The following is a 24,626-nucleotide window of genomic DNA, read 5'->3' as shown; positions in this document are numbered from 1 at the left end:
ATGGCAGTGAATTCCAGCATTCTATCTTCCAGGTCACTTTTCCATTCTTCGGCCTCAGTTATTCTGCTTTGCATTCCTTCTAGTATGTTTTTCATTTCAGTTTTTGTATTGTTCATCTCTGTCTGTTTTTTAATTTTTCTAGATGCTTGTTCATTAATTCTTCTAGGTCTTTGTTAAACATTTCTTGCATGTTCCCAATCTTTTCCTCCATTCTTTTTCTGATATCCTGGATCATCTTCCTTATCATTATTCTGAATTCTTCTTCTGGATGGTTGCCTATCTCCACTTCATTTAGTTGTTTTTCTGGGGCTTTTTCTTGTTCCTTCATCTGGTACATAGTCCTCTGCCTTTTCATCTTGTCTGTCTTTCTGTGAATGTAGTTTTCATTCCACAGGCTGCAGGATTGTAGTTCTTCTTGCTTCTGCTGTCTGCCCTCTTGGAAATTTGTAACTGTTGACTCTCTTCACCTATTGTGCCCACCTTCAACCCCCACCCCTGGCAACGTCCAAGAGGATGTTTTATTGAATTTTTCCCTTCTGGAATATGTTTCTTCTTTTAAAGAACATATTTTAAGCTGATTTATTATGCTAAGAATTCTGGGCTCATTGTTTCTGGAAGAAACTGTGACTTGCAGGACAGAGGGCAATTTATTGATTTTGACCATAACCCTTTTCTAAGATTATTTGCTTACAGTGTGACCACCAGTGACACATTTTAATGATGCATGAAAATATTGTTAAGCTGAACATTGTTCCTGAATATTTAGTAAAGCCTGATAATTTCCTGGTGTATAATAGCATTTGTAGTCATTGTATTTAAGACAGCTTTTAAAAAAATCAATTAGTTTTGTTTAAGTGCAAAAACAAACGCCTGCAGGTTCAGGAATGAATCTCCTTTCTATGTATATCATTGTGTAGTTTTGTGGTTACTCTATTCTTAGAATTTGGGTATAGTATTAATGTTGGGAGAGAACTAATAGTTTAAACTTTAAAGAGCAGATTGAAACCCTCAAGAAAGCTAGATAAACCCTTTCTCGACTTAACCACAGTAACTGCAGGTGACATTTTGGGAAGACACTTTATAAATAATTTGTTCTCATAGTTCTCAAAGTCCTTGTATTAGCTAACTTATTTTAAACATTACTCTGAGATGTGTTTTCCAATATGTAAAATTAATAAAAAGAACTACTCTGATTGAAATTCCAACTTTTCATCTTAGTTATTCTTGTTTCTAAAAATAATAATCTGATGTGTTTCTTAACTTTGTTCATCCCCATGTTTTACTCCCTAGTGTGGGGAAGAAATTATGCTAGAATTTTTCCCTTATAGCATGGTTATAATCATCAGAAGTAGTAATTCATGTGAAAGTCTTTTTATAAACTATAAAACAGAGTTTAGCTAAATACTTTTACTAGAGAAAGGGATAAATTCTCAAGGTAGTACTTACATGACAAAGTGATAAATGAGGGGTTAGAAAAGAAGTATTCTAAAAATGGAGCATACGAACAATTCTAGGTGGTTTATGCAACAATCCTTTACTATCCATTCAAAATGCCCGAATTTCTTAGTGTACTTTGTATTTAGAATATCTGAGATAACACTGATTATGGACGTAAATCATCAGAGATGAAAAATAGATTGTCCTTGAAATTTTGGTTGTGTTTGCATGGAGAGTTTTCTTGACACAAATTTTGTGACTTTATTAGCATTCAGAAGGTAAAAGTCTTTTATGATAAATTGATATTTGACTTCTGCCATGTGTGGGAAATTGGAGTGGTGGCATTTGTATCCTATATCTTCCATCCATGTCATAACCTAACTTCCTTTGATTTTTCTCTCCCTGTTTCACTTTCCTATGTCTTTAACCCTGGGTCCTTCACATCATTCCTTAGAGCAACTGAGACCTTACTTTCCCAAAAGTCTTAGTTGAGGCCGGAACATGTTCAAACATTCCATTTCATAACACAGTTTAGTCTTCTGAATGTCATTGTTTTAAATTCTGGCCGATTTTCCAGCCATCAGCGTCCTTTATTCTATTATACACTATCCCTTATATACTATAGTATTCTCAGAAAACAACCTCAGGTGAGGATGTTCCACAGAAGCCCACTTCACTTAGGAATTTGTAAATTTATTTATTGATACTATAGCATTTTAAGTGCCTCTTCCCTTTCTATGGCACTTTTTGTGTAAGCATCCAAGTGTTCTTTGCAGGGAAACAGATAAAGCATACTGGTTTACACCTAACAGAGTCTAAAATTTTCTTGATCTTGATCTGTGTATTTCAAACGTGGTCCAGCTGCTCAGCAAATGATAATTTTTGCCTGAGAATTAAGGAGCAAGAGGCAAAATGAACAACTCCTTAGGTTCCTCATGTGCTTAATGAGGAAATCAGTGTGCCCTACTGACTGTGCTCCCAATATCAGGTTTCTTTATCCTTCTGCAAAGTCAAGGTCTCTAACATGTCCATATGCATTCTCCTACTTGTAGTAACAATCTTAATCATGCCATAGAAGAGATGATAACAGTAGCAACTCTATCTTTAAATCCTGCCATGTAACTGCAATGGCTCATTTACACATTGGTCTTAATTCCATCTTTGGATTCAGCAGAAAACAGCTGTTTTGCTTTATGGAACAAGAAAAATGACTGATTAGTGTAGGTATAAAAATCCTTTCCTGCTTTATGATGCATGGATTAATGAAAGTATTAAAACATTCTAATAATAGATAAGAAAATTACTCCACTATTGCTGAAAGAAATAAAACTATTCTATCTTAAATTAAAAAGTTCTAGAACAGTATGGAGGTTCCTTAAAAAACTACAAATAGAACTACCATATGATGCAGCAATCCCACTACTGGGCATATACCCTGATAAAACCATAATTCAAAAAGAGTCATGTACCAAAATGTTCATTGCAGCTGTATTTACAATAGCCTGGAGATGGAAACAACCTAAGTGCCCATCTTTCGATGAATGGATAAAGAAGATTTGGCACATATATACAATGGAATATTACTCAGCCATAAAAAGAAACGGAATTGAGCTACTTGTAATGAGGTGGATAGACCTAGAGTCTGTCATACAGAGTGAAGTAAGTCAGAAAGAGAAAGACAAATACCATATGCTAACACATATATATGGAATTTAAGAAAAAAAATGTCATGAAGAACCTAGGGGTAGGACAGGAATAAAGACACAGACCTACTAGAGAATGGACTTGAGGATATGGGGAGGGGGAAGGGTGAGCTGTGACAAAGGGAGAGAGAGGCATGGACATATATACACTACCAAACGTAAGGTAGATAGCTAGTGGGAAGCAGCCGCATAGCACAGGGAGATCAGCTCAGTGCTTTGTGACCGCTTGGAGGGGTGGGATAGGGAGGGTGGGAGGGAGGGAGACACAAGACGGAAGAGATATGGGAACATATATATATATGTATAACTGATTCACTTTGTTATAAAACAGAAACTAACACACCATTGTAAAGCAATTATACCCCAATAAAGATGTTAAAAAAAAAAAAGTTCTAAAACTTTGCAATTTCATTGAAAATGTATGGATAACAAAGGTACAAATTTATTACCCATTGTGGACTACCTCCATATGTCAACATTTATTACGTGTCTGCTTTATTATTATTGTACAATTCCTCAAAATCTTGTGGGAATCATATTTTTCCAGAAAAGAATAAGTATATATCATGTAATATCCATTTTATAGGGAGTGTTGTTTTATCCTAATTTATTAGCATGCTGCATTGTTAATTTTATGTCATTGATATTGTTTCCTGCATTGTAGCCATGTCTCAAGTTTGAAAGGCATGGTATACTGTGCTCAGAGATCAAATTTGAATTTGAACTGAATTATTAGACTGTGGATCTAAGGAATGTAATTCCTGAGAAATTCACATTAGTTGTACATCATTCCTTTATATGGTGAGATTTGAAGGAGTTTTGAAGAAAGAGCCAACACTGGCTATAATGAAGGTTAACCCTAAAAAGGTGGTTAAAAATCTGTATCACTCTTTCCATACAATTTCATATCCTCCTAGCCCCACATTTTATACAACTAACTGCAGTGATACTGTTCCTTATAATCTTGAACTTGCTTGGTGTGGGTAAAAACTATGAGAGCCTCATTTCATGTCCCACACAACAACTGGATCACCTCTGTCCAATGGTCATGAAAGAAATTTGTCAAATGCTTTCCCTTTTCATTCTTCAGGTGAAAATTTCTGAGATGTATTTCTGATGTCTTCGTATAATGTTTCCTAGGATCAAACATAAGTATTCCATGGCAGTAGGCAACTCAGTGATGCCTCTTTATGTTGACTTTCTCTCTTTAACTCCCTTGTCATCCTTCCTCTATGATCGCATTGCTGAATTAATGACATGAATGAAAGCCTTTGCTTTATATTTTCCTTATGGTGGTACCCAAGCAAATATAATATCCGTCTCACCCTTTGCTAATGACAATGACTGCAGGACTCCTGTGCAGAAACTACACTCTCTTTATCCAACATTAATCTTTGGCACTGAGGCAAGGCCTGGCCTCAGAATCCGGCTCAAAACAATGTCTTAGGGAAATATGGTGAATGGACTGGTGTTGACATTCTTGCTGCAACCCTGCTCTCTGTACATCAGCAATGACCAGAGCTCATTCTGTAGCTATGACTGTCATTCTGGAATCAGTTGCTTTTAAAAAAAACCCATGAATAATTAGGGGAGTCCTTATTCACCAGGCACCACATCGACTAGTTGCAATTTGGATGCTGGACAGAAGCTAGATTTGTCCCTAAGTTTAGTGACTCTCATATATCAGTCACGTGGCATTCAGGATTTAATTTTGTGCCTCAAGAAACTTAACATTGTCGTTGGACTTTCATAGTCAGTTGAGAACAGTAGACACTTCATATTTTGACTGAAATATATATATATATGTGCCTATTATATAAAAAGTACTTGAGAACAACTGTGTCTTGACCTAGTATAGGCTCCCATTTATTATTCTGCTCTCTGAAATATCTTGAATTTTTTGAGTCCTAGGCATTTGTATGTCTTAAACACCTAATTCAGTCCCTTTGGTTCATGACAATACTTGCCCAATCAAACTTGCAACTCCATTATCAGGTTCTGCATGTCCCCAGCTGGGGTATGCTGTGACTTAGTTTCAACATGCCTAACTACTTTTGTAGAGTTCTCTAGGGCAACCTGGTTACAGAGGGAACATGGGTCTCCCAGGACTCCCTGTGAGTAAAAAGATGCTGGTGCAATGGTACCAGAGCATTGGTACTTGGAGCAGTGACTTGACCCTAATCCTGAACTTCATCCTGACCCTGACTGTTGTCCCGATTGTATTACTTTAGTTCTAGACCTAGTGGCCAAGGAGTGGAGATAGGAGTGGATGATGAATGGAGCACAGATTGTCTTTTGGGAGAGAGATATCTGCATTTTCTTCCAGAATAGGGAGAATGATAGTTTTTAAAAGGAATGGTTATGCCATTTCTACAGACTCAAAAGTGTTCAAAGGAACAAATTCTTTGGAATCATCTACCCATGTTTCCCCTTCCTATGTGTCAGAGACCCATAGTTTCTTAACAAAGGCCCAGAGTATGGCATAGGAAAACTGCCTTGGTTGAGTTTTTCATGTCATTGATGTTTAGCCCCAATCTTGGTCCTTTTCTTTCTTTGTCCACCCACTATAGGAGATAAAATCTTCATAGGCAACCAGAGAGTCCCTCTGGATTTCAATTGCCTGCTACTCTATCTCAGTTTATTATGTTCCATGTTCACTTGAGAAGAATTCTGCTGCTATTGGATAGAATGTTCTAGATATGTCTATTATGTCCATTTGGCCTATAGTTTTGTTCAAATCTGCTGGTTTCTTATTGATTCGCTGTCTGGATAATCTATCCATTGTTGAAAGTCGGGTATTAGATTCATATTACTCTTTATTTTTCCTTTTAGCTGTGTTTGTTTTTGCTTTTTATACTTAGGTGCTGCAATGTTGGGTTCATAAATATTTACAATCATTATATTTTCTTGATGTATTGATCCCTTTATCATTATATAATGCCCTTCTTTGTCTCTTTTTACCATTTTTAGTTTAAAGTCTCTTTTGTCTGATATAAGTATAGCTACCCCTATTTTGTTTTGGTTACCATTTGCTTAACATGTTTTTTTTTCAACCCTTCACTCTCAATCTATGTGTGTATTTAGGGCTAAAGTGAGTCTCTTAAAGGCAGCATTGTTGTTGGATCTTGTTTTTTTAATTCATTCAAGCATTCTATGTCTTTTAATTGGAAAATTTAATCCATTTACATTTAAAGTAATTATTGATAGGTCAGGACTTACTGTTGCCATTTTCTTAATTGTTTTCTGGTTGTTTTGCAGATCCAGTGTTTCTTGTTTCTTACCCTGCTGTCTTTTTTTGTGTTTTGATATTTGTTGATATCAGTAAGGTTTGACTTTTTTTATCATGTTCTTTTATGTAATTACCACAGGAATTTCCCATATGGTTACTACGAGGCTTACCTAAGATATCTTAAACTTATAATACCCTCTTTTAAACTGATAACAACTTCACTTAGGTAGTATTTGTAAACTTCACACTTTTACCTCTCCTTCCCCTCACATTTTAGGCTATTGCTGTTACAATTTACTTTTTTTTCTTATATTGTGTAATTAATAACAGTTTATTGTAATTATGGTTATTTTCACTGTTTTATTTTTATCTTTTAAATTATAATTGTAAATAAAATATGTACCACTATTACCATATTGCAGAATCTAACTATAAATATATATTTACCATTACCAGTGAGATTTACACTTTTTGATTTTATGATGTTAATTAGCTTTCTTTTACTTACACTCAAAGAACTCCCTTCAGCATTTCTTATAAGGCAGATTTGGTGGTAATGAACTCCCTCAGCTTTTGTTCATTTAGGAAAGTCTTTATTACTTCTTTGTACTGAAGGACAGCTTTGCCAGGCATAGAATTCTTGGTTGACAGTTATTTTCTTTCAATATTTCAAATATGCCATCCCATTCTCTCACCACATGCAAAGTTTCTGTTGAGAAATCTGCTGATAGTCTTATGGGGGTTCTGTTTCACATATCTTCTCTTTATTCTCTTGCTGCTCTTAAAATGCTTTGAATTTTGAGAATTTAATGGTAATGTGTCTTAGTATAGTCTTATTAAGGTTTAGCCATTTGGGGATCTTTTATTTTAGGCCTAGAGGATCCAGATGTCTATTTATCTCCCCAGGTTTGGGAAGTTTTCAGCCATTATTACTTTAAATATACTTTCTGTATCTTTCTTTTTCTCTCCTTTTTCTGGAATTCCTGTAATTCAAATATTGTTTCTTTTCATTGTGTCTCATAATTTCCGTCGGCTTTCTTCACTCTTTCTTTTCTTTTTCCTACTTTGACTGGGTAATTTCCAATTACCCAATTGTTACCATTTTGATGGTTGGTATTTCTTTGTCAGACTTTTCATTTTGTTCATGCTTTGCTTTCCTAATTTCACTTAGTTGTCTTCTTATAGTTCACTAAACTTTCTTAAGCTGAATATTCTGAATTTGTCTGACAGTGTATAGAACTCCGTTTCTTTGGGGTCAGTTCTCGGAGCTGTATTATTGTCCTTTGGTGTTGTCATATTTTCCTGATTTTGGGGGATCCTTGATTCCTTACATTGTTTTCTGCTCATTTGAGTAATCAGGCTCCTCTTCCAGGTTTTCTTTGACAAAGACAGGTCTTCACCAGTCATCTCACTTTGGGTTCCTGAGTATTGCTACAGGTAATGTCATTGGGTAGATGGGGCCCACTATTATGGTCTGTTTTGGGTTGGGACAACTATTTGAACTCTGAGAGTGGGGATGGGGGTATGTTACTGGCTATAAACTTTTGGATAGGACTGCTGGCTTGGTTCCCTACCCAAGTGAGACTGTAGAATAGGCTCTGCATTTGCCTGAATTCTCTGGTCAGGCTTACAAGCTGCTTGGGACTGGGGTACTATATTCAGTAGTATATGGGACTATAAATTAGCTTCCTTGTGCTGGTAGGGCAGCAGAACAGGACCCAGGGGCTGTACAGCTCATTGTTTAGGGACGTGAATCAGGCTAAAGCATGCATTGAATTCCCTGGTCTAGTGAGGCAGACAGGGAAGCCATGGGCTGTGCTCTCTTTTAAAATGCCACTGTATGTGGAGTTGTTGAATGGGCTATGCAGCATCCAGTGTGCTATGGTTACATTCCCTGTTAGGCTGAAGGCTGTATTCAGTGATGGCAAGGCTATGAATAGCTGGAGAAGCAGCTATAAAGCCTGTAAAGCTCTTTGTTGTCTTAACTCAAGCTGACCTTTACCCAAGTTCCTTGACAGAACAGAGTTACCACATTTTCTCTGCAAACTATTGGCTCTGCATGTCCTCATCCTGGTTCAAGCACTGCTGGATCGTACAGCTTCCAGTTGTTGCCAGCCCTTCTCGTCAGATGAAACCAAAAGACTCTTTTGGTAGGTGGGGCTGTGTTTCAGCTCCCTTGCCAAGGTGGGAGGAGTGAGGGGCCACTCCAAGATACTCTCAATTTCCCTAACAGACTCTCTGAATTGGAGGGGCCAGTAGCTACCCTCAGCCTTGGCCGTGAATTAATCCTCCTGCCTGTGTGTAACATGGGATGGGCCACAACTGGTACAGATTTTACTCTGGGACTGATTCGCTCTGCTTGCCTCCCTCTTGGCTCAAGCTCCACTGGGCTGCACTACTTCCAGGTTTTGTCACCAGCTCTTCTGGTCAGATGGGGCCAGAAAACACTGTTCACAGTGAGTGGGGTGGTGGATGGTTCAGCTCTTTGCCTGGGTGTGGACAAAACAACTCCTTTGAGTATCTGAATTAGGTAGAACTTTACCCTGCCAAGTTCCTTGGTCAGAGAGAGCCCTCAGCTTGTTACTGCAGATGAAAAAAACTGGTTGGGATTACTACTTGGTGCTGCAGATATGAACTCAGTCTACTGGTAGAACTTTTAACAATTAAGGTTCTACTTTGTTGTAGGAGCCATCTGTCTTCCACCTGCTACTAGTGATGTTATCTTGGTTGCCAGACTGGTGATTAACCTACCATGAAGTTCCATTGTATTGCCTGTTTTCTCAAGCAATGAATTGAAGTAGCAATTATTGAAGGTAGCAACTATTGAAGGTTGTATTTTCCAGAAGCAGATGCTGAGATGGACTTTGGGTGTAAGATATTTTTAAGGGAGTGATACCTGTGAATGGAAGAGAGAGAAAGCAGAATTGAGAAAAGTGATAAATTAAACTGTAATGTAGTTTCTTAAATCTCAGTTGACTTGGCAAGAATCTTTTGAACAAATATTATTCATTGGAGTTGTCCCATGTTGGATCAAAATGCCTAGCACTTCCCTGAGAAGGGAGTTTCTTCATTTCAAGTAACTCTCTACAGCTGTAGTAGATGCTGAAGGAGTTGAAAAGCTGGAGGCTGTTTGCTGAGCACATCCCCTGTAGCTGTGCTGTAAGTCTTTCTCTCAGGGGGATACAGAGGATGGTGCATTCCTATTACAGGAAACATACTAATTTAAAATCTTTAAATTTATATTTATTTAACATTGTGTTTATGAAAACTGAGTTCTCTTTCAGGGGATAAGCCTCTCATTTTCAGGAAATATAAACAAGCACCTGTTTAGCATCCATTGCTATTACATAAAACTCTTACCAGGTCTTGTCTGTTAGGAATGGTGAGTTATTTGTTCCACTGAGACCAGTTCTTATTCATGATATGGAGGGACAGTAGTGCCTTCTGTGAGTACAGAAGTTGGAGATTAAGAAACTTGAATTTAGCAGAGGTCAGCTTCCAGACTGCAGATTATCAGGTTTGTTTTGGAGGAAGAGGCAAGTCTCAGTTGTTGAGAAAAAGTAGAAGAAGCTCAAATATTTAATTCATTAATTTGAGGCGTCATAATATGGGGACAGGAAACTTAATCCTTAGAGGAGGCTGTTAGTGGTCAGAGGCACTTAGAGATTCTGGAAGAAGATGATAAGAAGGTAGAGTGTGGATATCCTGGCAAAGAAAGTAAACAATTTCAGGCAGCTTAGAGGAAAACGATAGTTTTCTAACCTCATAGTATAAGGGACACCGTGTACTTTTAAAACAGATTCTGCACACTTCGCAAGTAAGGATATAGAAGGAAATGCATCCTTTTTAGGTTCAGAAGCCTCTCATTTTCAGGAAATGTAAACAAGGATGCATAGGAAATGCATAGGGTTCAGATATCGATGGGAAAGAAGTTTATAAATACTTGTTAGAAGTATGGACTCAGGTGAAAAAGACAGAAAGCTACTGCAAACTGGTTTAAGCTAAAATACATGTATTGGCTCATCAGATTAAAAGGTTTATGACAAGGCTGGATTCAAAGGCTCAAGTTATGTCTTAATTAAATTCACTTCCCTCCATCTTTCTTTTTTACATTGTTTTGGCATTATTATAAAGCTCATTCCCCTTTTATGGTGGTCCCTGCAGCTCAAGATTTTCACCCTATTAGTTTCAAGCCAGCAAAATAAATGCTGTTTCTCAGTGGTTCTGATAAAGGTTTATGAAATAAGTTTCATTGACTCAGGTTGTCTGGACTTGGGTCACATGTCTACACTTCAGCCAATCAGCTGTGATGTTTTGATGGGCCATTCTTGAATCACATGCCAATCTCTGGAGCTGAGGATGGGGCAAACCTTCCTATGTCAACAACATGATTTGCAAGTGGCGGATGCGTTTTAAAAAAAGAAAACGCGGAAGGAATGAATGCCAGGCAGACAAGAACAAGTGTTCAATCTATGCTTTAATCTTCTTGACTTTACTTGTCAGAAACTTTGCCAGAATTGAAGATTGGGAGATCGTGCTTTCCTCCTACCCAGCCCTTTGCCTCAAAACCACATGCAGAGACTTCCTGCTTGGCCCACACCTCATTTACCCTGCTCTCCTGGCAAATACACATCTCTTTACAAACACTTCATTAATTTTGATGTTTGCCTCAGAGCTCTAATGTGTTTGAAGGGTTTCTTTAAGGTTCGCTGGTATCTCCCCTGAGTGCTCTCTGTGGGCTTTTTCCATTTTAACCCAGACTCATCACTCTCGGGACACTGCTGGCTACCTCAATATTTGTTAATGCTGTTTGACATATTCTTCAATATTTGTTAACACTGTGTGTGCATTCAATCAGTGAGAGAGACCTATCGAGGTCATCAGAATCTTGCCGATGTATTGTGTCATGTACTAGGGAGTCTTTATAATAAACAGAGGGACAGGCAGTGACTTTCTGGTTGCCCAGTTTATCATGGAACTAACAGCAAAAAAGTAATGAGTGAGGCTGGATTTACTTAGGCAAGAGAGAAGGAATGGGTAGTTTAATATGTATAGGAGAGTCTCAGTTTTTATCTAAGTGGCAGGATATCCAGTCTTGGAAACAGGCCTATTCAGGAACTTCTACCACCATTCTAGTTTGGATCTCAGGTAAAGTGAGCACTCAGGTTCCAGCCTGCTGCTCACCAGCTGTGCAGGGGATACTCTCAAAAACCCTTATCTGAAACAGGCACTTCTCCATTAACTCATGCCTTCAGAACTGTACTATTCTGTCTCAAATATGCTATTAGAGATTGAAGGTGATGTAATGCTGAGTCAACAGTGAGGGCTTCAATTGCTGTGGGGCTCAGTTAACTTTATACTGTCCCCTGGCCTAAGGCTGCAGATCAAATCCTCACCAGTCATTTTTAACGTAGGGTGACTGTTCCATGAAGGGAAATGCGGGAAGACAGCACATTTGGCTCAGTACAGAAGGATTTGCCCTATAGGAAAAGTCTTGGAAATGAATGGCTTATTAACCATGAGTCAAGAGTGTAATTTCAAATATAAAGCACATCTAACATCCAAAGCAGTAATGGTATGTGGTGGACGGTCAACTTTGTCCAAGCCATAGACAGTTGACGGGGGTTCCTCATTGCATCATAGCTACAGCAAGAAGATAGATTCCTAAGAGACTTTAACATCTGATCTTGTGGGGTTTTCTCTTCCTATCTCCCAGTAAGATTGTCCTTAAGTACCATACCAAGTAAAATGCATCATCTCTACGCAAATACTTCTAGAAAAAATGATAATTCTATAATAATGGACTTTTAATGATATGACTATATTTTAATTTCTGACTTTTTATATCTAAATTCCATAATTAGTCAGGGAGAAGAAAGGTAAAACTTCTGCTGTAAAGCCTGAATATGACCTCTTTGGTAGAATTATGCTAACTCTCCTGGCCATCACAAGCCAAAGAAGTTGCTAAGTTCACATTTATTCTTTTAGAATTCCCTTCTGGGCTGTGAAAAGGCCTATATAGGCTAGGAGACTGAAACTTCCAGGCAGGCTAGGAACATGGCACACAACAGAAGGCTAGGATATAGTAGGTACTCAAAACTTGTGAAGAGAATAGACAAAATTCCAGCATTCCACAGTGTTTACATTCTGGGCATAGGGAGACAAAAATATACAATATAAATAAGTAAAAGAACAGTACATTAGTGAAAAACTTACCTGGAGAAAAATCAAGCAGTGCAGGATGACAGGGAATAGAGATGAGGGTCAGATGCAATAGGGCTGTCAGAAAAAGCTATTTGAACAAAGAGCTGAAGGAGGTGAAGAGGGCAAGTCATGCCTGCTTGGAGGGGGAGCAAAAGGAAATAGAACAGATCAAAGGTAGGGTCGTGCCAGATGTGTTCTAGAAAGAGGCAGGTGTGTCCAGAGAAGAGCAGAGTGCCTGAGGTAAACATTATTTTCACATTCCAGATACCTTTGATCAAATATCAGGTATTCGATTCTCCACTTAGTGCTGTAACGGTATGTGGCATGTGTTTTATTTTTTCATCATTCCCCAGAGATGAAGATTTTCAAATCTGTGCTCTGGGAAGGTGAAATGCCCGTTTTGTATTTAATTATTCTGTCTTATTAATATCTTTAATCTACCATAGATTTGTCTCTGGTAGATTGCCAATCTCCACATCACTTAATTGTTCTTCTGGGGTTTTATCTTATTCCTTTGTCTGGAATATATTGCTCTGCTGTCTCTTTTTGTCTAAATTTCTATTTGTATTTTTATGTTTGTGGAAGGTTATTTATTTTTCTCGACTTTGTAGAAGTGGCCTTCTGTGGAGGATGTCCTGTGTGTCCCAGCAGTACACTCCCCTCTCATCACCCAAGGGCCAGTGACCAACGGATCCCAGAGTAGGTTCTGAACTGTGCTTGCAGCCTCGGTTCCACAAGCTGCTGGATTGTATTTTTCTTGCTTCTGGGGTCTGCCGCTTGGTGTTTGAGGGTGGTCTAGAGGTTTGGGCAGGCTTCCTGGTGGGAGAGGCCAGTGCCTGCCCACTGGTGGCTGGGGCTAGATCTTGGCCCTCTGGTGGGCAGGACCATGTCAAGGGGTGTGTCTAGAGGTGGCTGTGGGTTCAGGAAGTCTTTAGGCAGCCAAAGTGGGCCCATGTTCCCACCCTGTTGGTTATTTGACCTGAGGTGTCCCAGCACTGGAGCCTACAGGCTGTTGGGTGGGGCCAAGTCTTTGTGCCAAAATGGCAGCCTCTAAGAGAGCTCACATCAGCGACTACTCCCCAGTACCTCTGCCACCAGTGTCCTTGTCCACACAGTGAGTCACAACTGCCCCCTCACCTCTCCAGGAGCCCCTCCAAGACAAGCAGGTAGGTCTGGCTCAGGCTTCTAAGAAGTCACTGCTTTGCTTTGGTCGCAGTGTGCACAAGACCTTTTGTGTGTCCTCCAAGAGTGGAGTCTCTGTTTCCCCCATCCTGTGGAGCTCCTTGCACTCAAGCCCCACTGGCTTTCAAAGCCAAATGCTCTGGGGACTCCTCCTCCTGATGCCGGACCTCCAGATTGGCTATCCTGACACGGGGCTCAGAATGCTCACTCCTGTGGGAGAACTTCTGTTATATAATTGTTCTGCAATTCATGGGTCGCCCACCCGGGGGGTATGGGATTTGATTACATTGCGAGTGCACCCCTCCTACTGTCTCAGTGAGTTTCTACTATATGTCTTTGGATGTAGAATATCTTTTGTGGTATCTTTTTGTGGCTCCAGTTTTTTTTCTCTGTATCAATATTTGTTCAGCAATTAGTTGTGATTTTGGTGCGCTTATGACGGGAGGTAAGTTCAAGGTCCTTTTACTCTGACCTTTTAAGCCTTTCCCCACTATATACTTTTTCCAAAAACTTGTTCATAGATTCCTGAGCATTTTATTCCATTCTAAAGATTTCCAGGTCTGAAGAACCATTTGTGAAATTTGCATTTCCCTTAAAAAAATGTCTTAAGGCCATACTTTATGTGTGAAATCTGATATCATTGACATTGCCAGCATTTACTAGGGGCTTACTGTGTACCTTATGCTTTGCCAAATGCTTTACATATATTATCTTGTTTAATCAGTTTAATCTTCGATTATTTTGATATAAGGAGTACTATTATTATCTCAATTTTAGAGATGAGAAACACAAAAAGAATTTGCCCATAATCAGTTAGAAAGTACTAGACTCAAGTCCTGAACTCAAGTTTGTCTATTTCCAAGGCCATGATTTATATCCTTGTGCTACATTTGCTCCTATGGGGCATGATGGGAGTAATAAAATGCTGGGCAATTTTGGGTGCTTTTTACAATATAATTAACCTTTCAGGGAGAATGGATTTTCATCCTCAGATCCCCATTCTCAATATGTACCATCATGATAACCTCCACCCAATGAAAATAGACTCAGAGAATTGTCAGTGTAAAGGTTCCCACTTCCATGGTTTCACCTTAAAATGTTTTCCTTGAATATTTTAAATCTTTATTTTTTAAAGACGCTATTGGATCTCTCCTCTGTTTCTATTCTCGAAAATGATTTTCATTAAATTTAATCCTTGGATTTTTTCAGGGCAGCCAAAATTTCAAAGACTCATAAAAGCATATAATAAAAACATGCAATTTCCTTGGCATCCTGAAATCCTGGTCACTCCCTTTCTCCTTCCCAAACCCCTAGTTTTTGCTAACACACAGATTTCAGAAGAAATGTTGGAGGGACTTTTCATGTGGTCTTCAACTAGCATATGTTTATACAGTGTGCTTCCAAACTTTTCTCTATGACCTTGGGTTATACATTCTAAAATAAATAATAAAATATTCAAATGTCTCTCAGTTTAAAGAAAGAAATTCAGTTCTGAAAGGATATATTTATGTTGGCAGTCACTCTACCTGATGTGTAACCATGAGGAAAGTAGCAAGAGAAAAAGCTCAGTGTGACAATTGGACAGTGATATGCACCTATTAGATGCTTGCTGTATGCCACCTCTGGCATTATAATCCTTAGGATGATAAGAAAAAGAGGCAACAGATATGAGCTCTGCCCTTAGGAATGTTGTTAATATATATGTACATATAATTGCATACTTACTCTAGATAAGCCTTTGTAGATATTACCTTAATTATTGCTCCAAGTGAATAAACTAGGCACTAAATACAAAATATTTATGATCCTTAAGCGTCCAGTTATTGTAAACAGTATGCACTGTATGAACAAGCTGAGTGGAGTTGTGGTAGTGCACGGATTTACAGTCTGGCTGAGAAACAAAGGAGAAGCAGAGGAACAAACTCACATAAAATGTCAGGAACTTAATTCTATTATTAAGCAAAAAGTTGCATGATGCCGATTGTTTTATGAGGTTAAACAGATACAGAGATCTGTCAGAGGACACTCATTAGGGGATAGGCTGGTTTACAGGAAAAACAAAAGCATGAGGAAAACATTAATGTGGGGAAAGCAGCCAACCCCATGGTAACTTTTCCAATTAGAGTTATAAAGTACATACTAATGTTAGGAGGATGGATTGGAACTATGTCAGTTATTGTGGAAAAACTGTAGCGTCCTGTCTGGAGATTGAAATGGACTTTTCTTATATGGGATCATAGATGGTAAGGATCATTGAGGCGTTAGCTGAAGCTCTCGGGCGTTAGCTTGCTACCACCAGAGGAGCAAGGGTCATAAACAGGCAGAGAGATCCAAGTATGGTTTTGAATACCTGCTTCCAGAAACATCCTTTAGATTTCCTTTTATTTATTTATTTTTAATTTTAAAAATAAAAGAAGACTTAGATCGTATTTTGTTACTAGTAACAAAATTAAGATTGGCTGACAAAGTACAAAAGAATGGAAGGAACAAGAATTGATTGAAGGGCAGGGACTCTCCAGCAGAAGAGTTGGGGAAATTATTGAGAAGGGATATCCCTAATTTGTTCACATTTACAGAGAAGAAACTCATTTGACTTTAAGAACCCACTCAGTAAGTATTTTGATTTATCTCCATTAATGAGACCCTGCAAAATTCTAGCCTAGCCAAGCAAACTTTGGATCTCTAGGTGAAAGATAATACAGGAGAAGGTGAGTATTTATTATTTAGCACCCGAGATCAGTATTGGTTCACTTTATTTTTTTAAAGATATTAAAGTTTGGTAGATATTGGGAAGAAATGCATTTTTCAATAACCAAGCATCATTTATTTAACTTACTACCTGCAATATGATTTACTTTATTAGTCAATCCACAAACTGCTGCTTTCAAAATAGACATCACTTCCCTTATCTGCATCCCCTCATCTCCTCTGTCCATTCATCAGTCAGTCTTTCTCTTTTCTCTTTCTTCCCTTTTGTCTTATTTCTATGAGACAGAGAGAAAGACAGTGAGACAGAGAGAGAGAGGGAATAAGAACTGAGCAATGATTTATAGGTAAACTGCAAATTATTTTATTAAGGGAGTATCATGATGTCTGTGCTATGTGTCCACTGAATGGCACAGTTTCCATTCTTTTTTCTACACATAAACCTTTATTCTACACATAAAGCTACAGTGATTTGCTTGGCATCACATGTTAAATGAAGGTAAGCTGTGGTTTCTGATGGTCATATCTTACTCTAATAAAGGTTGATGTAATGAGTGGAAGGGAGATAAATTTGGGTTTATAATTAGAATGATCCTTTATCATTCCAGATGGATTCTGTGCTCTGAGTAGGCAGTAATGAAATAAGAGCCTCAGGACTTATAAAAGCATAAATAAGCTTCCTAGTAACAACTTTATTGTAACTTTGCTGGGATTAACCCCAGAATGCCCATGTAAGTTTCCTGTCCCAGAACTTTTACAGAAATTACTCAAGTGGGGAGGAGATTGGAAGAACAATACTAGTGTCCCTTTCAAGGGGCAACTCTTCCCTCAAGTATCCTCACAAATGTAGAACAGGTTTGAAGGGAGCTACTGACTTATTAAAACGTATGCAGACTTGATCTCCAGAAAGACTTCAGTCTGGGAGATTTGGACCAAGAGTCCAATGAAGAGAAGACGTGGGAGAGATGACTTCATCTAATGAAGGACTATTATGTAGGATAAAAGGGTGGTCAGTAGAGTCTAAGGGGCAAATGTTTAAGAAAGGGCAAATTTAGCCACATTAAATAAAAGCATCATTTGGAATTCTTTGAATTATTCTCTGTTCTCTCCCCAGTTGCACAAATGAGATTTTCTGCCATTTTGAGAGAGCCATATTATGACTCTGAATATATCTATATTCATGATAGGGGAAGGACTTAGAGGATGTTCAAAGGAATAATAGTCATTTTAAAATTATTTTTCTGTCCACCTTTACTCCATCCCCCTTCTCCAATTCAACTCCCTCTCAGCTGTGATTCAGAGTAATGGCATCAGACTGACTTTCCATGAAAGTAGTGTCAAATAGGTTACCTCTCATGTGCTCTAATTCAATTATCATATGTATTGAAAGGGATTCTAAGATCTGGCCTGGGCTCAGAAAGTGTGCTAGGATTAAATAGTGATGACTGCTATGGACATGAGGTCGAAGAGAGACGTTGGCCCTAGCCATCCTTTAGGAAATCCATTCAGACACCTTTGCAAATCCTCAATCTTTTTAACAGTCCTTAACATTTACCTAATCATTGCTGTGTGTCAGACACTGTTCTAAGTTCTTTGTATGTATTCTCTTTTTTCAACTTGAGAACAGCATTGTGAGTGAACTAGGTGCTTTTATAAATGAGGAAACTGGCTTAGGGAAGTGAAATAATTTCTCATGGTTACAAAGCTTATTTAACTACTCTGCTGTTAGGTGATAGCACTAATTGAGATAAAGATGCAGGATAGTCGGGTAGGGACAGTCAGCAACTCATAAATTGATCTTTCCTCCCAGCCTCTGTACCAACTCATTCAAATTCTGGCTAGGCAGTTTACATGCACTGTCTCATTCCATCTCCACAATGATTCTATTGGGTAACTGAATATTCCTAAACAGTAACTGGCGGCGTCAATGGCAAACAAAACGGAATTTATGCACACAGTAAGAAACAACTGTAGCCTCAATTGTCTTTCGTGACTACATTTAAATTACATTTTGGAGAACAGAACAAGTGGGCAACTCATTGGAGGTCCATGTTTGTTCTCTATAATGGAATCTTTCAATAAGAGTGTGGTGAAGTACCCACATAGGGGAGATAGGGAAGTAGTGGAATGCTATAGTTATGTCTTTGTTTTAATATCAAACACAGATTTGATGCAAGTAAATATTTTAAAATCTCACTGGTTTTTATAATTCAAGTAAATACTTTAAAATCTCACTGGTTTTTATAATTCAAGTAAATACTTTAAAATCTCACTGGTTTTTATAATTCATCATGTACCTCATTTCTCTTTTGCTAGCTTTGTATGCTTTATGTTAAGAGCCAAAACCAGTAATGAAAATTAAAACGTTACCAGAGAGAAGGAGGAAGCTCTTCTGTCAGCTGTGTTTCCACTCCCTCACATACTATCTCTTTAAAAACTAGTTTAGGTTGATTTATTTTCATTAGAACTTTAAAGTACCATTTCTGTTTTTGATGAGTGAGGTCAAAAATCACACTATGCTCATCCTCAGTCCTTTTCCTAGAAAACTCCATACATGGGGTCCGTAACTCGTACAAGTAAGCAACGGACCACATCAATAATCCTTCAAATTCAGACATTATTATTCTTAACAGGGTAAAGTCTGACTGTTCCCACTGTTTTTCACAGATATACTCTTTGGAAAGGCAGGAACTACTCTTATTAGTTCCTGTAATTATTCTGCTGTTTCATCTAAGAGACAGTGAGCATTCTGGGAAGAAGGCTCTATTGGCAGAAATCTAATCATTTCTGTACCACATTTCTAGAAAGAAAATGTCGTATAACGAAAAAGTGGCAGGAAAGAGCATAAGGCTGATGTACCAAATGGAAAGCACCAAAAATATCTAGTTATAACGGCAACTGTAAATGATGAAAAGGACAAGGGAAGCAAGCACCATGCTATAGTCAAGGAAGCAAGACTTTGGGCTTCCACAGACTCAGGTTCAAATCCTGTGGCCACTTCTAGCCAACTAAGTGACTCTGGGTGTATTTCACAGTATTGCTGAAACTGTTTATTCATCTGTGAAACTGAGACCTGACAACCTAGGGTTATAGTGTTCATTAAATGATTAAAAGTGCACAAAGCATCTAGCTTATAAAAAACTGTCAAAAGAGAAATGAGATACATAATGAATCATACAAACCAGTGAGATATATAAAATGTAATCTTTACTAGGTCAGTAAAGACTAATTCTTTCCTGGCACTGGCCATCCCTCAAAAAGAAATATGGGATTTATTTTTTTCTCTTATCATTTCAGGAAAATCTCTTTGCTTTTTAAAACGAAGACACAAAACAAAAATGGAACTTCCCTGTACAGGAGGGGTGTCCAATTCTTTGGTGAAGGATGTCGATGTCCATCTTAGGGTATAGTAGAAGTGTTGTCAAATTTCTTATTTTTTCAAAGCGACAGACAATCAACTTATTTTATCCCCTCTATTGTTTGCCTCTCATCTTTCCTTGATAGCAGAAAATAAATGTCCCTTTAGAAAACATTTCCCTACCCATACACCTTTCTCCTTTTTGCCCAAATGGTTCAGGTGGATTAGATTCCAGTTATGGTTCTAGTGTTAGACATATTCCCAAGCTTGAACAATGACAAATTTCAAGAATATCTTATTTGAAACAACAAGAAATAAATTATATTTCTTCAGAGATGATTAGGCAGGGGCCACCATATGATAGAATTTTATTCAAGAAGGAATATGACACAGAAATAGGTATAAAACACACACACACACACACACACACACACACACACACACACACACACACACACACACACACACACACACTCAGAGGGGATGCTATAGGGGCCAAAAGAGGAGGATCTAAACCAACCCAGATTCAGGGAACCACAGAAGCTTTCCAGGAGTGAGGGTCTGAGTTAGCTAGAAAAATAATGCAGATAGAGCACACCATAGAAAGGAAAGAGCATGTGAAATATATTGTGAACTCATAGAAGAGATTCAAGGTTTTGGAGGTAGAACAAAATTAAAAATGGCTGGAGCCACAAATACAGAGCAAGGGCCTCATGATTTGTGAGGTTGCAGGGCTTCACATAATTTGCTTGAATTTATTTTTAAATCCACATCTCTTATCTGCAAAAGAGAGTTGTGATGGCAACTGCAAATAAGTAATGCAGATAATGGGAGCTCTAACTTCTAAGGAAGGAGAGCTAGAATCTTTGAATAATATGCCAATTTAAGGAACTAGAATGGAATAGAATTATAAAGAGTGATGGTGTTGAATAGAATCTACTACCAGGCAGATGGATCCACATTCTTAGTAAGTAAAGAAAGACATGCGTTCTTACTTACATAAATTTTGCTTAGAATGCCCTCTTGTATGTGTGTAAAATGCCCTCCACCACTTCTATTCTATATCTTTTCCCTTGTTAAAACCCTTTGCGGTGACATCCTGTACAGAGATATGGGTAGGTAATTTCTTCCTATCTGTGCCTGACCCACAATTATGATTTGTGTGTTTCACAAATGTGTGTTTTTTTTTAATACACAAAAATGTCTGTACATGAAGAAGTTTCCTTAAGGAGAGAAACTCTATGTGTTTGAGAGGAGGAACTCTTCAGGGCCAGCCTTACCTGGGACTCCTGGAATGCATGATTTCAGTTGATATATGTCCTGGCCACAAAGCATTTCTTCCTCTGTCATATTTTTTCAACAAATTTCTATTAATTTTTTATTCTAGGTTTCATACTTGGAACAGATACAGTTTCAAACAAAGACAACATCTGCATAATTTCCGCTTTGATAATTCCTCTCTTAACTGAGCTATATCCTTTAAAAATATTGTATTATAATTATTATAAACAATGCTGTGGTAAAATGAACAGGGATTTTGGAGACAAGCAGTCCTGAGTTCAAATCAGAGCTCTAACTTTGATACATCTGTGAACTTTAAGTATTCATTGAACCTCTTCAAATATTAGTTCCCTTACTTTAAAAATGGGAGTAATGATACTTTATGGTAGATATTAAACAAAATAATGCACATAAACTGCCATGCCCCTTACAGAGGAGTGAGCTACAGTTATTGGCTTTACCTTCCTCCTGCTAACTTGAATAGAATATTCCTTAAGGGCAACAGCCTTTTGTGGTTTGATCTAAATATCTTTCAAAACTCCTGGCTGAGTGCTAAGCAAATAGTAAGGATTCAATAAAAGTGAAAGGATGAATAGCAAGGAATATACCCCTGTGAAAAGTAACTTAGTTATTGAAATTTCCAAATATATGGAAAAGTTGAAAGCAGGTGGGGGATTATGAGATAGCAATGTGTGTGTGTGTGTGTGTGTGTGTGTGTGTGTGAGTGTGACAGAGAGAAAGAGAGAGAGAGAAAGAGGGAGAGAAAGGAAGTGGGGGAGAGAGGGAGGGAGGGAGAGACGGATGATGCAACTTAGATGTCAAACTAAACCAGCTTTCACTATTTTACTAAAGTACAATTCTGTCATAATTTGAAATGAGATTCTGAACTGCCTTCTTCTGTTGTTTGGTGAAGGGAAAATGATCATATTTCTTGTAGAACCAAATCCAGCATCTGGTTACAACCTTAGAAACCAGATGTGATAATGACCCTTCTTTCAGGAGCCCATGCTATTCTCAGCTGGATGACACAGCCGTAATGGAGGGTATTTGTTATGACATGAAAACAGAGAGTCTTTCTTTGATCTTCAAATTAGGGACGTATCTCAGACAATTGGGATATTCTGCCTGAGGTGCTCTAATCACTCAACATATAATCTCCCTAGAATGTATCTTTCTCCCAGGTGCCCTGATGCTGCAGTTAAATGCTTCCTGTGGTCATGGAAATTATATGACGCAGTAACTAATTACAGGTTATAAAAATGAAAAGGGAATAAGGAAGTAGTCTTAGAGCAACTACTGAGCAGACAGAGTCAAGGGCGGACCTAAGCTAATTGGCTTCCTGATAGAGATCTTCTCCAGGGTCTCCAGGCCTTAATAAGTGTTTGTCAAGATTAGAGGCTTCTCAAAGCCTCGGATACAGTATGGAATATCTCAAGAGAATACACTCTGTAACTGCCTCAAGGTTTCTGGGCTCAAACAGGATGTCATTCAAGAAGGTCCTATGCAGTTTAGCTTCAGTTATTTTACTTGCTCGATTTCTCCCGTAACTAGGAAGAAGTGACCTTATTTGCATTTTATGGATAATAGGAAGCTAAGGCTCAGAAATATTTGCTCTGTCAAGAGATTCTTGGATTGAAACTAAAATGCCCCAGTGCTTAAACCTGAGAGTCTAACTGTGATATCTCACAGCCAAATCATTAATAAACACTGACTGTCTTAATTACTCATGGAACTTACACTGTATTCAATTCTGTCATTGTTCTAGTTCAATGCGTTTAGTTTTTTTTTAATTTGACAATAGATCAAACACAAATAAAGCAGAAGTTTTACCGTGAAGACCTTCTTACCCTCCTAATAATAATATACATTCAGAAAGATATCTAACAATATATTGAGTCAAATGAGTTGTAGAAACTAGGTGTATAGAGATAAGCATAGGCTGTGTTTCTAACGGACATGCTCTCAAAAGACATGACATTTCAGTGGAATCTTTTAAACAAGTGATTTAGATGGATAGGGAAATGAGATAAGAATCTGTAAACCTGGAAAATATCTCTACTGATTCAGAATCTTGAAAGATGGACCGGGAGGGATCGGTTTGGCTGCTTCAGAGTCTTCATCTTGGGATGTAGAGGGAAATAAGAGTGGCCAGCATGGTTATGCCAGATGAGGAAGACTTTGATTTTGGTTGGATGTTGTTGAATTTTTATCCCAGAGGTAAAGGGGAGTGATTGTCAGTAGGCAGGACAACCTTATAAGATAATTTTGACTTAAGTGTGCTGATTGTGAATTAAAATGAAGGAACCAGTTCAAAATGGACAAGGCTGCTCCTCTAAGAAGTGGTGAGTTTCTCTAAGTAGGGATATGTAAATGATGATCAAAGTTAGGGATATTCCAAAAGGGCTTTTAGCATTAGACATAGTGAGTGAGGAATAGGTAATGAGAAACTAGAGGTTAAAGCTTCTTAGCTTTTTGCAGTCCATCCAGATGTCCCCATTTCAAGTCTGAGTGCCCATTGGAATAATGTAGTAAGTAGGTTCTTCTTAAAGCCTATTCTAACCCAGAGATTCCCTTTAAAATATTCCATCTGGTCTAGTTATTGTGATATTTCTCTTTATATTAATTATATTATCTTACCTTTATCCCATCTTTCTGCAGTATGTTGGAATTTACAGATGAGAAAAGGGAGGCTTTGAAAGATTATTTAGCTGGTGTGTGATGTAGCAGAAATTTTATTTTAGACGATTTTGACTTCAAAGCCTCTCGATCGCTGCACATACTGCATACAGTATCTTTTTTTGCCTAGAAAACATGGGGTGCTCTTGGAGAATGGGTAAAACGTGCACCCCCGGGAAAATAACAATATCTTTGACAGGTTTGTGAGCAGAACACTCAAAGGGAACATTTGAGATTGCCAGGTTCCCAACTTGGCCCTGTGATCTCAGCTGGCTTCTGTGAGTTTATGAGTAAAATTAATTCAAAAGTCAGGGACAAAGGGACAAGGGTGAGGAGGCAAAAGAAAATCTGAGAAAAATTTATTTTCAAAATGTAATGATATTCATCCAATTAATGTCCTGGGCTGCCTGCCCATGTGTAATGCAGCCCTGTCTTCAATGCAATACAGAACTTTCTCAAAATGAGCGTGTTGGGCAGAAATGTGATGAACACGTAAAGCGACCCAATAATGCAAACACAATCAGGATGACCAAATCCAGAGAAGGGAGCAGTGCCCTCAGTGCTGTAAATTTCAATTTCCCATGTCTCCACATCAAAGTAAGGCAGAGTGGCACTTTATAATTAACAGGCAGCTGTTTACTTCTTTATTCCTTCCCCTAGGATAGGAAAGGGAAATAAGAAAATAACGTTTTCTCTTTTTTTCCATTCCAAGCCGAGTGAATTTTTCTAAATTAAAATGGGATCTGGATAAGTAAAGGTCAGTCCAGCTTTGACACTTTCTTCATTAACAGTAAACCGACATCTAGCTGTCTTTGCTCCTGGCTCTTTTACTAAGTGAAGATGCTTGCAG

General features: G+C 38.1%; 1 protein-coding gene across 1 annotated transcript in view; it reads left to right on the top strand.

The window, feature by feature from the left end:
- The window catches only part of LOC307174970 (uncharacterized protein), an 84,052-nt gene that overhangs the window by 43,831 nt on the left and 15,595 nt on the right, over positions 1-24,626 (top strand). The window lies entirely within an intron of this gene.

Source organism: Stenella coeruleoalba (genome assembly GCF_951394435.1).
Source record: "Stenella coeruleoalba genome assembly, chromosome: 16".
Classification (NCBI taxonomy): Eukaryota; Metazoa; Chordata; class Mammalia; order Artiodactyla; family Delphinidae; genus Stenella; species Stenella coeruleoalba.
This window is presented reverse-complemented; position numbering and strand designations above follow the sequence as displayed.